The sequence below is a fragment of the Euleptes europaea genome, chromosome 20, assembly GCF_029931775.1.
Source record: "Euleptes europaea isolate rEulEur1 chromosome 20, rEulEur1.hap1, whole genome shotgun sequence".
NCBI classification, from domain to species: Eukaryota; Metazoa; Chordata; class Lepidosauria; order Squamata; family Sphaerodactylidae; genus Euleptes; species Euleptes europaea.
Window position 1 is genome coordinate 20,749,954 of NC_079331.1, and position 11,011 is coordinate 20,760,964.

An 11,011-nucleotide genomic window follows, 5' to 3' on the forward strand; every position below is an offset into this window, starting at 1 on the left:
CCGTGGCTGAATCTCACATGTCTTTACATTCCCATTAATATCAGCCTCACCACACCCACAAAGTTGGAACAAGGCAAGGGAGCTGAGGCAATTCTCTGATTAAAGTCCTGCCCCCTGCAGCTGATATGCAAGACCCCTGCCTGAGAACCCAGAGAGCCGCTGCCAGTCTGAGTAGACAATACTGACTTTGATGGACCAAGGGTCTGATTGAGTATAAGGCAGCTTCATAATTTTTTGGGGAGAGGGGCTGTGGCTCAGTGGTAGAACATCTGCTTGGCATGCAGAAGGTCCCAAGTTCAATCCCCAGCATCTCCAGTTAAAGGGACTAGGCAGGTAGGTGAAGTGAAAGACCTCTGCCTGAGACCCAGGAGAGCTGCTGTTGGTCTGAGTAGACAATACTGACTTTGATGGATCAAGGGTCTGAATCAGTATAAGGCAGCTTCATGTGTTCATGTGATAGTTGCCCAAACACGACCGTGTTATGGGTGGTAAGTGTATTAAGCCCCCTTCCTCATCACCGTGGTCCTGATCCAAATCTGCTGTTAATGGGAAATTGATTCCCCCAGCTCCTTAATGAGAGCCACATGGTGTAGCGGTTAGAGTGTTAGGCTAGGATCTAGAAGAGCCAGATTTTCATTCCCTCTCTGCTGTAGAAGCTCACTGGGTGACCTTAGGCTTGTTGCACATTCGCAGCCTAACCTACCTCACAGGGTTGTCGTGAGGATAAAATGAAGGGGAGGAGAGTGTCATAAGCTGCTTGAAAGTCCCCACTGGGAAGGAAGGTGGAGTATAAATAAATAAGTAAAAGGAATAATGACAGATCTGGACTGAGCACAGATCTGAAGTTGGATCTCCCAGATCCTCGTCTAACCACTACACCACACGGCTTCCCCCCAGGTTCACACAGACTCCTAATAGCTCATACAGACTCCAAACCATAGAGTTTGGGAGGGGGAGTGCTAGAATGCCCCTGTCGCAATGCCAGCGCTTCCAGGGTAAACCCGGAAGTGATGTCATCACACTGCATGTGTGGATCACCCCCCCCCCCAGCTGGCATGCTTCCACCCACCAGTCAGCTGAGGGGCGGCGAGCAGACTGGTTAATTGGCAGACAATTGTCTGTCATAGCCAGGCATATGGGAACCCTATATGTTACCCAAGATCCTTTAAAACTGGAAATGGCCGAGCTTGAACCCAGGACCTTCTGCATGCAGGACAGAAGTCTTCCTGTACAGCCGATGGCCCCTTCCCAAAAACCCAAGCCAGGACCCCTGCGCCGTGTCCAGGAATAGAAAACCAAACAGGCGCGCTGGAGCAAAAAATACATACTTAAACGATGAAAAGATTGCTCTGCTTCACCTAACTCAAACATTTATGCGCTGTTGTTTTGCAAAGTCAATTCTGCCTTGGAGACGAGGGCTGTTAGGGTGATGGCTGAGTGTAGCTGCCTCTTGGGATGGTCGTCGGCGTTGTTCTGACTCCGACTCGCCTATCCAAACAAAACAAGCTGGCAGAGGCTTGCTTTGAGAGAAAAAAAGACAAAAGTGGTGCTAATCTTGAAAGGTTCTAAACAAAAGGCCTATTAATGGATTCCTATCCACATGCCTGGAATCGGACAGATGCTTAAGCAGGAGAGGAAATTAGCAACCCCAAACAATACATTTAAAATTATGCTGCTCAAGATAAATGGATTTATTTGGATTTATTTTTATTATAAAAATCAATAAAAAAATTAAAAAAAAAAGATAAATGGATCAAAGAGCTTCTAAGGGATAGAGGAAAGAAAAAAACCAGAAATTGCATGGGGTCATGGTGAGAGCGTCCCTAGGACATGGGATAATCGAGTTTGGATTCCTGCTCTGCCCTGGAAGCTCATTGAGAGACCATGGGCAAGTACCAATCTCTCAGGTTAACCTGCCTTGCAGGGTTGTTGTTGTGAGGATACAGTAGAGGAGGGGAGAATGATGTGAGAAGCCACTGTGGGCCCCTGGGAGGAAGAACAAGTGGTATATAAATAAAAATAAGCAATAATAATTAGTATTGGCGGGGAGTGTTGAAGGGATGCCATGTAGGGTTGCCAACCTCAAGGTACTAATGAGATCTCCCGCTATTAGAACTGATCTCCAGCTGACAGAGATCAGTTCCCCTGGAGAAAATGGCCGCTTTGGCAATTGGACTCTATGGCATTGAAGTCCCTCCCTTCCCCAAACCCCGCCCTCCTCAGACTCCGCCCCAAAAATCTCCCGCCGGTGACAAAGAGGGACCTGGCAACCCTAATGCTATGGCTCAGGGGTAGAGCATCTGCTTGGCATGCCAAAGGCTCCAGGTTCGATCCCTGGCATTTTCACTTTAAAAGATGCAGTATTATTGCAGTGATGTGAAAAAGCTCTGCCTGAGAATGTGGAGGGGGGGCCCCTGCCAGTCTGAGCAGAGAATACTGGCCTTGATAGACCAGAGGTCCAGTTCAGTATAAGGCAGCTCATGTGTGCTCATGTCACAAGAGGGGCTGTGGCTCAGTGGAAGAGCCTCTGTTAGGCATGCTGGAAGATCCCAGGTTGAATCCCCGGCACCTCTAGTTCAATGGATCTGGTGGGGAGTGATGAGAAAGATCTGGGACCCTGGAGAGTCACACCCAGTCTGATGTGAGAATGCTGGCCTCGAAAGACCAAGGCCTTTTATGCAGGGACGTTTCCCCATGGTCACCCCCGTTGGCGATTCCAGAAGCCAGATTCAAGAGGCTATCAAGATTAGAATGGGGGTGTCCCTGTAAGTCGGGTGAAGTTGAGTCCATTGCACATGTTTTCTTCAGATGCTCTTTCTATGAGGAAGCAAGATTTAAGCTAATTTCCCCTCTTCTTAATCTAACAAAGGACAGCTCCGAGGAGGGGAGGTTGAGGAATCTCCTATGGCAGTGATGGCGAACCTTTTAGAGACCGAGTGCCCAAACTGCAACCCAAAACCCACTTATTTATTGCAAAGTGCCAACACGGCAATTTAACCTGAATACTGAGGTTTTAGTTTAGAAAAAACAACTCATACACTAACATCTTTTGTCTTAAAAGAAAAACACAATAACAGTTTTCAATGATACAAACAACTTTTACAGACGAACTTAATTACATGCTGGGTAAGCGGGTGTTCCTCTTTCAGTAGGGGATTTCACTGAAAGGTGGGAGGCGCCGCAAAGCCTGTGCTGTGGCTCGAGCGCTCTGCTCCCCTCCACCTATGCCACGCTGTGAGCTATGCTCCCCTCCAACCTAGCTCCTCTCCAACCCCACCACGGGAATCACCTTCACCGCACCGTCAATCCGCATGTGAGCCGCCCTGCTGTATGTGACGGGAGGGAGGAAGCGCTCCCATTGGGCTGCTGGGCAGAGGGGTGGGTGATGTGAGAAATGCCCTCAGGCACGAGTGGAGAGGGGGAGAGGAGCAGCCCAGCCCCGCATCCCTCTGGCTTTCTAGTAACGAACTCAGGCGAACTCTGCTGGGGCGACGGTGGCTGTGCCCACAGAGAGGGCTCTGAGTGCCCCTCTGGCACGCGTGCCATAGGTTCGCCACCACTGTCCTATGGGAAGGGTCAGCTCAGACAATGAAAAAGGTAAAGGTAGTCCCCTGTGCAAGCACCGGGTCATTCCTGACCCATGGGGTGACATCACATCCCGACGTTTACTAGGCAGACTTTGTCTACGGGGTGGTTTGCCAGTGCCTTCCCCAGTCATCAACACTGTACCCCCAGCAAGCTGGGTACTCATTTTACTGACCTTGGAAGGATGGAAGGCTGAGTCGACCTTGAGCCAGCTACCTGAAACCAACTTCCATGAAACAAGTAGCGAAATTCTGGGCTGCAATATACAAGATCTGCCAGACAAGCTGGGGTTTGGCAATCTAGCCTAAAATGTAAAATGTTATTATCAACGTAAAATGTTATTATTTGAGGTTTTTAGCTAACGTAAAATGTTATTATTTGAGGTTTTTAGCTAATAGTAACTTGTTCATTTTATTTAAGAATTATATATCCCATAGTTTTAGATACTGCATCTTTAATTCTATTTTGTAACTGATATGAATATTTTAATGGCTTTGCCGTATTAGTAAGTCTGTCTGAAAGGTTAACACTGGGACTGGCTATATTTTTTATCCGGTAAATTATTGGTTTTAACTGTTTTAAATTGTGATACTTTTTAACAAGAGAGATCCTAATCTCTTAAAGGTTGTATCTGGTCGTTTTATTCTGGCTTTTGCCGTAAATAAACTTATTCATTCATTCATTCACCCCCACCGACTGCTTTGGGGCTTCCTTTTGATTATGCATGCCTTTTCCGCCAATCAGAGGTCACCTCGCTCTCCCCGTGCATTTTGCAGATGCTGTTTTAGCCAGAATCTGGAAAACACAGGCAAAACACGCAGGGAGAGCGAGAAGACCCCTGACGAGTGGAAAAGGCACGTATAATCAAAAGGAAGCCCCATAGCGGTCAGTGGGGGTGACCAAATGAAAACATCCCTGCATAAAAGGCCCAAGGGTCCCACTAGATATAAGGCAGCTTCTTTTAGGGGAGGATCCATGGCTCAGCCATGGTAGAGCATCTGCTTGGCCTGCAGAAGGACCCAGGTTCAAACCCCAGCTGCATCTCCAGTTAGAAGGATCAGTAGGGTTGCCAGGTCCCTCTTTGCCACCAGCAGGAGGTTTTGGGGGTGGAGCCTGAGGAGGGCAGGGTTTGGGGAGGGGAGGGACTTCAGTGCCATAGAGTCCAATTGCCAAAGCGGCCATTTTCTCCAGATTAACTGATCTCTGTCGGCTGGAGATCAGTTGTAATAGCAGGAGATCTCCAGCTAGTACCTGGAGGTTGGCAACCCGAAGGATCAGGTGGTAAGGGATGTGTAAGATCTCTGCCTGAGACCCTGGAAAGCTGCTGCCAGTTTGAGTAGGCACTATGGGACTTGATAGATTACTGGTCCGATTCATATATTCGGGCCTCAGAACAAATGCAGTGCCGGTTTGATTGCTAGCATGGGGTGTTCGTTTTCAACTGTCCAGGCTGGGCAGGTATTCCTGGGGTGCAGCATCGGCCACACCGGACACGCTTATCTCTACCTCGGCCTCTGTTTTCAGCTCCCCGCCTCACTCCAGACCAGTTGTGTTGTGGCATTAACCAATACTTGATCTGAAATGCGATTTGCCAGTGAGGCCAGGGTAATGCAACTGCAATCCAGGTGGGGCTGAGAGAGTTTGAAGAGAACTGAGACTGGCCCAAGGTCACCCAGCAGGATCCAGGTGGAGGAGTGGGAAATTGAACCTGGTTCTCCAGGCTAGAGTTTGCCACTCATATGCAGGAGTGAGGAATTGAACCCATTTCTTCAGATTAGAATCCGCAGCTCATGTGGAGGAGTGGGGAATCAAACCCAGTTCTCCAGATTAGAGTCCACCACTACACCATGCCTAGGGTTGTCAGTTCCAGATTGGGAAATATCTGGAGATTTTGGGGGTGGAGCCTGAGAAGGGCGGGGCTTGGGGAGGGATTTCAATGCCATAGAGTCCAATTGCCAAAGCGGCCATTTTCTCCAGGGGAACTGATCTCTGTCACCTGGAGATCAGTTGAAAAAGCAGGAGATCTCTAGCCACCACCTGGACGTTGGTGGGGTTTGGGGACTTCAGTGGGGTATAATGCCGTAGAGTCCACCTTCCAAAGTGGCCGTTTCCCCCAGGTGAACTGATCTCTATCGCCTGGAGATCAGTTGTAATCCCAGGAGAGCTCCAGCCACCACCTGGAGGTTGGCAACCCTAAGGAAGCCCAGGAAACACTGGGTGTGTTTCTTTGACTTTGAGAATGGACCTGGGAAGAACTGTTTCCCCTCTGGGCATCCTCTGTTGGGTGGGGGGGCTTTTTCCCTCCGCCTCTCCCTTTGCCCTCTGCTGATGGGAAACGGTGCCTGTCAGAAGCCAAGCGAGGCAACAACTTTCCTTACAAGGACTTTGGCTGGGACACAGCTGGCATGAGGCGCAGAGGGCTGGGCGTTCTCTGTCTCTGCTTCATTCATTCAAGGCAGCTTGGAGCAGCCTGCAGCTGGGAGAACGAGCAGCCTGCCCCTTCCCGGCGACTCCAAGCTGGCCTCCTCTTTGCCCACTGGGGGTGACTGGTGGGTGGGGGCGCGGGGTAGTCCTCTGCGCTCCGCTGGCCCAGAAGGAGAGCCCCCAAGGAGAATGGCCATGGATCTGTGGACCTGAATGACAACATCTGTCCTTTGGCCGACTCTCGTAGAAACCCAGCTCTGGACTGAAGGTGAGCAGGTCTGGTTTGGCTTCTGTGCCAAAGGGAGGTATTGAGAAAAAGGGGAAACGCAGGATGTGCCCACAACAAGGTTTAATAGGGTGGTATAACAAACTAGAACGATCTGTGATGGATTTGCTCAGAGACAGGAGACAATGCTTTTAGAAGAAGAAGAGTTCTTCTCCAGGTGACAGAGATCAGTTCGCCTGGAGAAAAATGGCCGCTTTGGCAATTGGACTCTATGGCATTGAAGTCCCTCCCCAAACCCTGCCCTCCTCAGGCTCTGCCCCCAAAACCTCCCGCTGATGGCGAAGAGGGACCTGGCAACCCTGTCTCCAGGGGAACTGACTATCTGTTACCTGGAGTCCAGTTGTAATAGCAGGAGATCTCCAGCCACCACCTGGAGGTTGGCAACCCTATGGTGCCCCCACAGGGGCTCAGCACAGATGCAGCTAGCGGTCACATGGGTCCCGGAGGGGTCCTTCCTTGGTTCAACAAAGCACCATTACCTGGCCCTCTTAAATGGTAGGGATGAATCCGTAGCCTGCATGTTTCCAAGCCCCTGCCTCCATATTCAGGGCAGTTTATCTGTGAATACTAAATGCAGGGGATAAACGTTGCTTTTGTGTCCACATTTCAAGCTTCCCAGTGGGCCTGTAATGCGGCTGTCCTCTGTTGGTAACATAGAGCAGAACTTGAGGGACCTACCTGGGCCCAATCCAGCAGGGTGATTCTGAGGACCTTTGGATCCATCTTCCTGTCAAACCCAGGTTGCCAATCCCCTGTTGCTATCTTTTTTCTCAAGCTGGTTATCATGTAGATCACTGGTTCCCAACCGGGGTCCGTGGACCCCCAGAGAACGAAATTAAGGTCCGCGAAACAAAGTTATAAACCCATAATAAATTAATATTTTCAATTAAAAGTTCTCTATTATAAAAATATATATTCAAATATTATTCTAAGTTTAATGTTTAACTAACAGTTATGATGAAAGTTTATTTTCAAATTCTCGGAATTTTTATTTTGAACCTTGGGGTCCCTGCACCGAACAAAAAAGTCCTAGTGGTCCCTGGTCAAAAAAAGGTTGGGAACCACTGATGTAGATTGTTCGATCCTCAGGCATATAAATGAATAATGAAAAAAAACTTTGAAATCCACAGGTGCAGCATTGAAGTTGAAAGGCCACAGATCTGCAGCTGATCAGGGATTTATTTCTTTATTAATATATATTTTTTATTTTCTACTTAAATCACATTCAGTTCCATCATTCAATTTAACATAATTGTACAACATAAGCAATATTTATCTAAACAATATAAATTCTAACTTGTTGACTTCCCTTCTCCCCTCTTCTATCTATTTGATATCTCTGTTCTCCCCTTTGTATTTGAATTCTAATTCATTATAGCATTTCATTTATAAATTTAATTACATATCTTTTCGACTTAAAATCTGAATATTAACATTAATATTATTTCTAGTTTAATCAGTTGAATTAGATCAAAACATAACCTTTTATATTTCCCAAGTTAAATTCATTTACACAGTATGTTGTCCATGCCTCCCATTCTCCCACAAATTCCATATTCTCCTTTTGATTTACTAATGCAGTAAGTTTAGTCATTTCTGCTAGTTCCAACATTTTATTAATCCAGTCCGTCTTATCCGGTGTCTCAGACAATTTTCATTTTACTGCATAAACCAATCTTGCAGCTGTAGTGGCATATATCAAAAAAAATCTCTGAGTCAGTATACATTCCGGTATGATACTTAACAACACCATTTCCGGAGTTTTAGGGATGTTTTGTTGTATTATCAGTCTTAAAAAGGTAAGGGTCCCTTGTGCAAGCACCGGGTCATTCCTGACCCATGGAGTGACGCCACATCCCAACGTTTCCAAGGCAGACTTTGTTTGAGGGGTGGTTTGCCAGTGCCTTCCCCAGTCACCTTCCCTTTACCCCCAGCAAGCTGGGTCCTCATTTTACCGACCTCGGAAGGATGGAAGGCTGAGTCAACCTTGAGCCGACTACCTGAAACCGACTTCCGTCGGGATCGAACTCAGGTCGTGAGCAGATCTTTTGACTGCAGTACTGCAGGTTAACACTCTGTGCCACGGGGCTCCTATTATCAGTCTTAATTCATTATAAATCAAATCCCAAAAGTTCTTGGCTTTTTCACATAGCCACCATACATGATGAAAAGAACCGACATTTCCAACAATTTGGTGACATTGTTCTATACATTTTAGCTAACTTTTTTGGTGTCAAATACCACTTCAGGGATTTATTTCTTCAGGATTTCTCCCCCCCCCCATTTTACCCCCCCCCCATCAAGTCACATCTGACTTGTGGCAACCCCATAGGATTTTCAAGGCAAGAGACATTCAGAGGTGGTTTGCCATTGCCTGCCTCCACGTCATGCCCCTGGTATTCCTTAGAGGTCGCCCATCCAAATACATGCCAAGGTTGAGACTGATAGTTTGTGACTGGCTCAAGGTTACCCAGCAATTTTCCATGGCAGAGTGGGGATTCGAACCCCAGATCCTAGTTTGACCCCTTAACCACTACACCACGCTGGCTCTCCTTGCAGGGCTTAGCAACAGTGTCTGTGAAGTGGTGATGGAGCCGAGAGTTCCCCTGAGCATGTGCAGAGTTTTGTTCCATTAGTGCTAAGTAACCACAAATCCGCCCCTCCCCTCTTACTGGGAGAAGGCGTGTGTAGCTCTGCCAACTCTGGGTTGGGAAATAACTGGAGATTTCATGGTGCAGCTGGGAGAACATAGGGTTTGGGGAGGGGAGGGACTTCAGTAGGGTATAATGCCATAGAGTCCACCCTCTAGAGCAGGGGTGGGGAACCTTTTTCCTGCCAAGGGCCATTTGCACATTTATGACATCATTCAGGTATAGATCTCCCGGTGGGGGGGGGAAGAGGCTAGGGTTGCCATGTCTCCAGCCACCACCTGGAGGTTGGCAACCCCAGGGGAGGCCAAACAGAGAAGGCCTGCAGGGTGTCCCACTCCCCCCTCCCAGGCAGAAGGGCAGCCAGCAGTGGGTCGAGCAAACGAGGTGCCAGGGGGGCGCAGCCCACAGTCGATCGGCAAGGGAGGAAGGAAAACAGAGAAAGAGGAAAAGGGAAGGAGGGAGAAAGGGAGAAAGAAATGGAGAGAGAGGGAGAAAGAAAGAAAAGGACGAAGGGAGACAAAGAAAAGGACGAAGGGAGACAAAGAAAAGGACGGAGGGAGAAAAAGAGGGAGAGAGGGGGAGAAAGAGTGACAGAAAAAGAGGAAGAAAAGAGAGAAAAGCCTTCCCCCCACACACCCCCGCTGGCCCCGTGCGACCGGGCCCCAGCCTCCCCTGCCCACACACACACACACGGCGGCGCACAGAGCCCCACGCGACTGGGCCCCAGTCTCCATGCCCACAAAAGGGCCCCCCTGAAGCCCGATCGGCCCCTGCATGCATGCTCTGCCGCCAGGAGCCACCAGCCTCTTTCCCCCTCCCTCTCGCTGCTCAACAGCCGACAGTCGGCGAGAGGAGGTCCAAAGGGCCGCAGCACCACTGTAAGCCGTGGCGCCAGGAACACCCTCTGGGAGGGCCATCCTGCGCCCTGCCTCTGCAGCAGGGCCCTGGAGCTCCCGAGGGCCACAAAAAATGTCCTCGGGGGCCGCATACGGCCCCGGGTCTGAGGTTCCCCACCCCTGCTCTAGAGCAGCCATTTTCTCCAGGGGAACTTATCTCTGGAGTATGGCAATCAGCTATAATTTGAAGATAACTCCAGGCCCTACCTGGAAGTTGGCAACCCTAGGTGTGTGGCTTCCAGGCTGAGTTTTTCAACCCCAAATCGTCAGACCAACTTTGCTGGTTGCTTGTCAATATTTGGTACCCAAGTCGAGCTTTGCTAACTGACCCACATAGTCAAGAAAAGTTTTCATTTATTTCAAGGATAGAAAACAAATTCTCAGGGATCAGGGAGAGAGTCCTTGGATAACTCAGAGTTTGGGGTTTAATGCCTTGCTTCCCCAAATCCTTCTCTTCTCCACTTAGGTGCAGAAACAATTATCATAGCTGGAAACTGAAAGTAGTTTTTAAAAACTGGAACGAGAGAGAGACTTCTCTTCCTGAGATCCTCACATCCTTCCATGGCCCCACTGTAGGGTTGCCAGGTCTCTCTTTGCCACCTTTGGGGGCGGAGCCTGAGGAGGGTGGGGTTTGGGGAGGGGAGGGACTTCAATGCCATCGAGTCCAATTGCCAAAGTGGCCATTTTCTCCAGGGGAACTGATCTCTATCAGCTGGTGATCATTTGTGATAGCAGAAGATCTCCAGCTACTACCTGGAGGATGGCAACCCTAGAGGTCACCTCGCTCTCCCCGCATGTTTCTCCTGCATTTTCTGGATTTGTGTTTAGCATCCAGAAAACGCAGAGGAAAATGTTTGGAAATGTGTGGGGAGAGTGAGACGACCTCTGAAGGTCGGAAAATGCATGCATAATCAAAGTAAAACCCCGAAGTAGTCGGTGGGGTGGCTGCAAGGAAACAGCCGTGCATAAATGGCCCATGAATGCTTATCATGCAGAATAAATGCTAATTGTGTTTTTTTGTTTTCATTCTGATATTTTTAGTGTTTGGATCCGTGTTTCACAGAATCTGGATTTGAGGGCTATTCATCCCCAGAGCTCTTCAACAGGAAATAGATGCCATGAGTTAATTACAAAGCATTAACATTCCCTCTCTGATTACGTTTGCATAC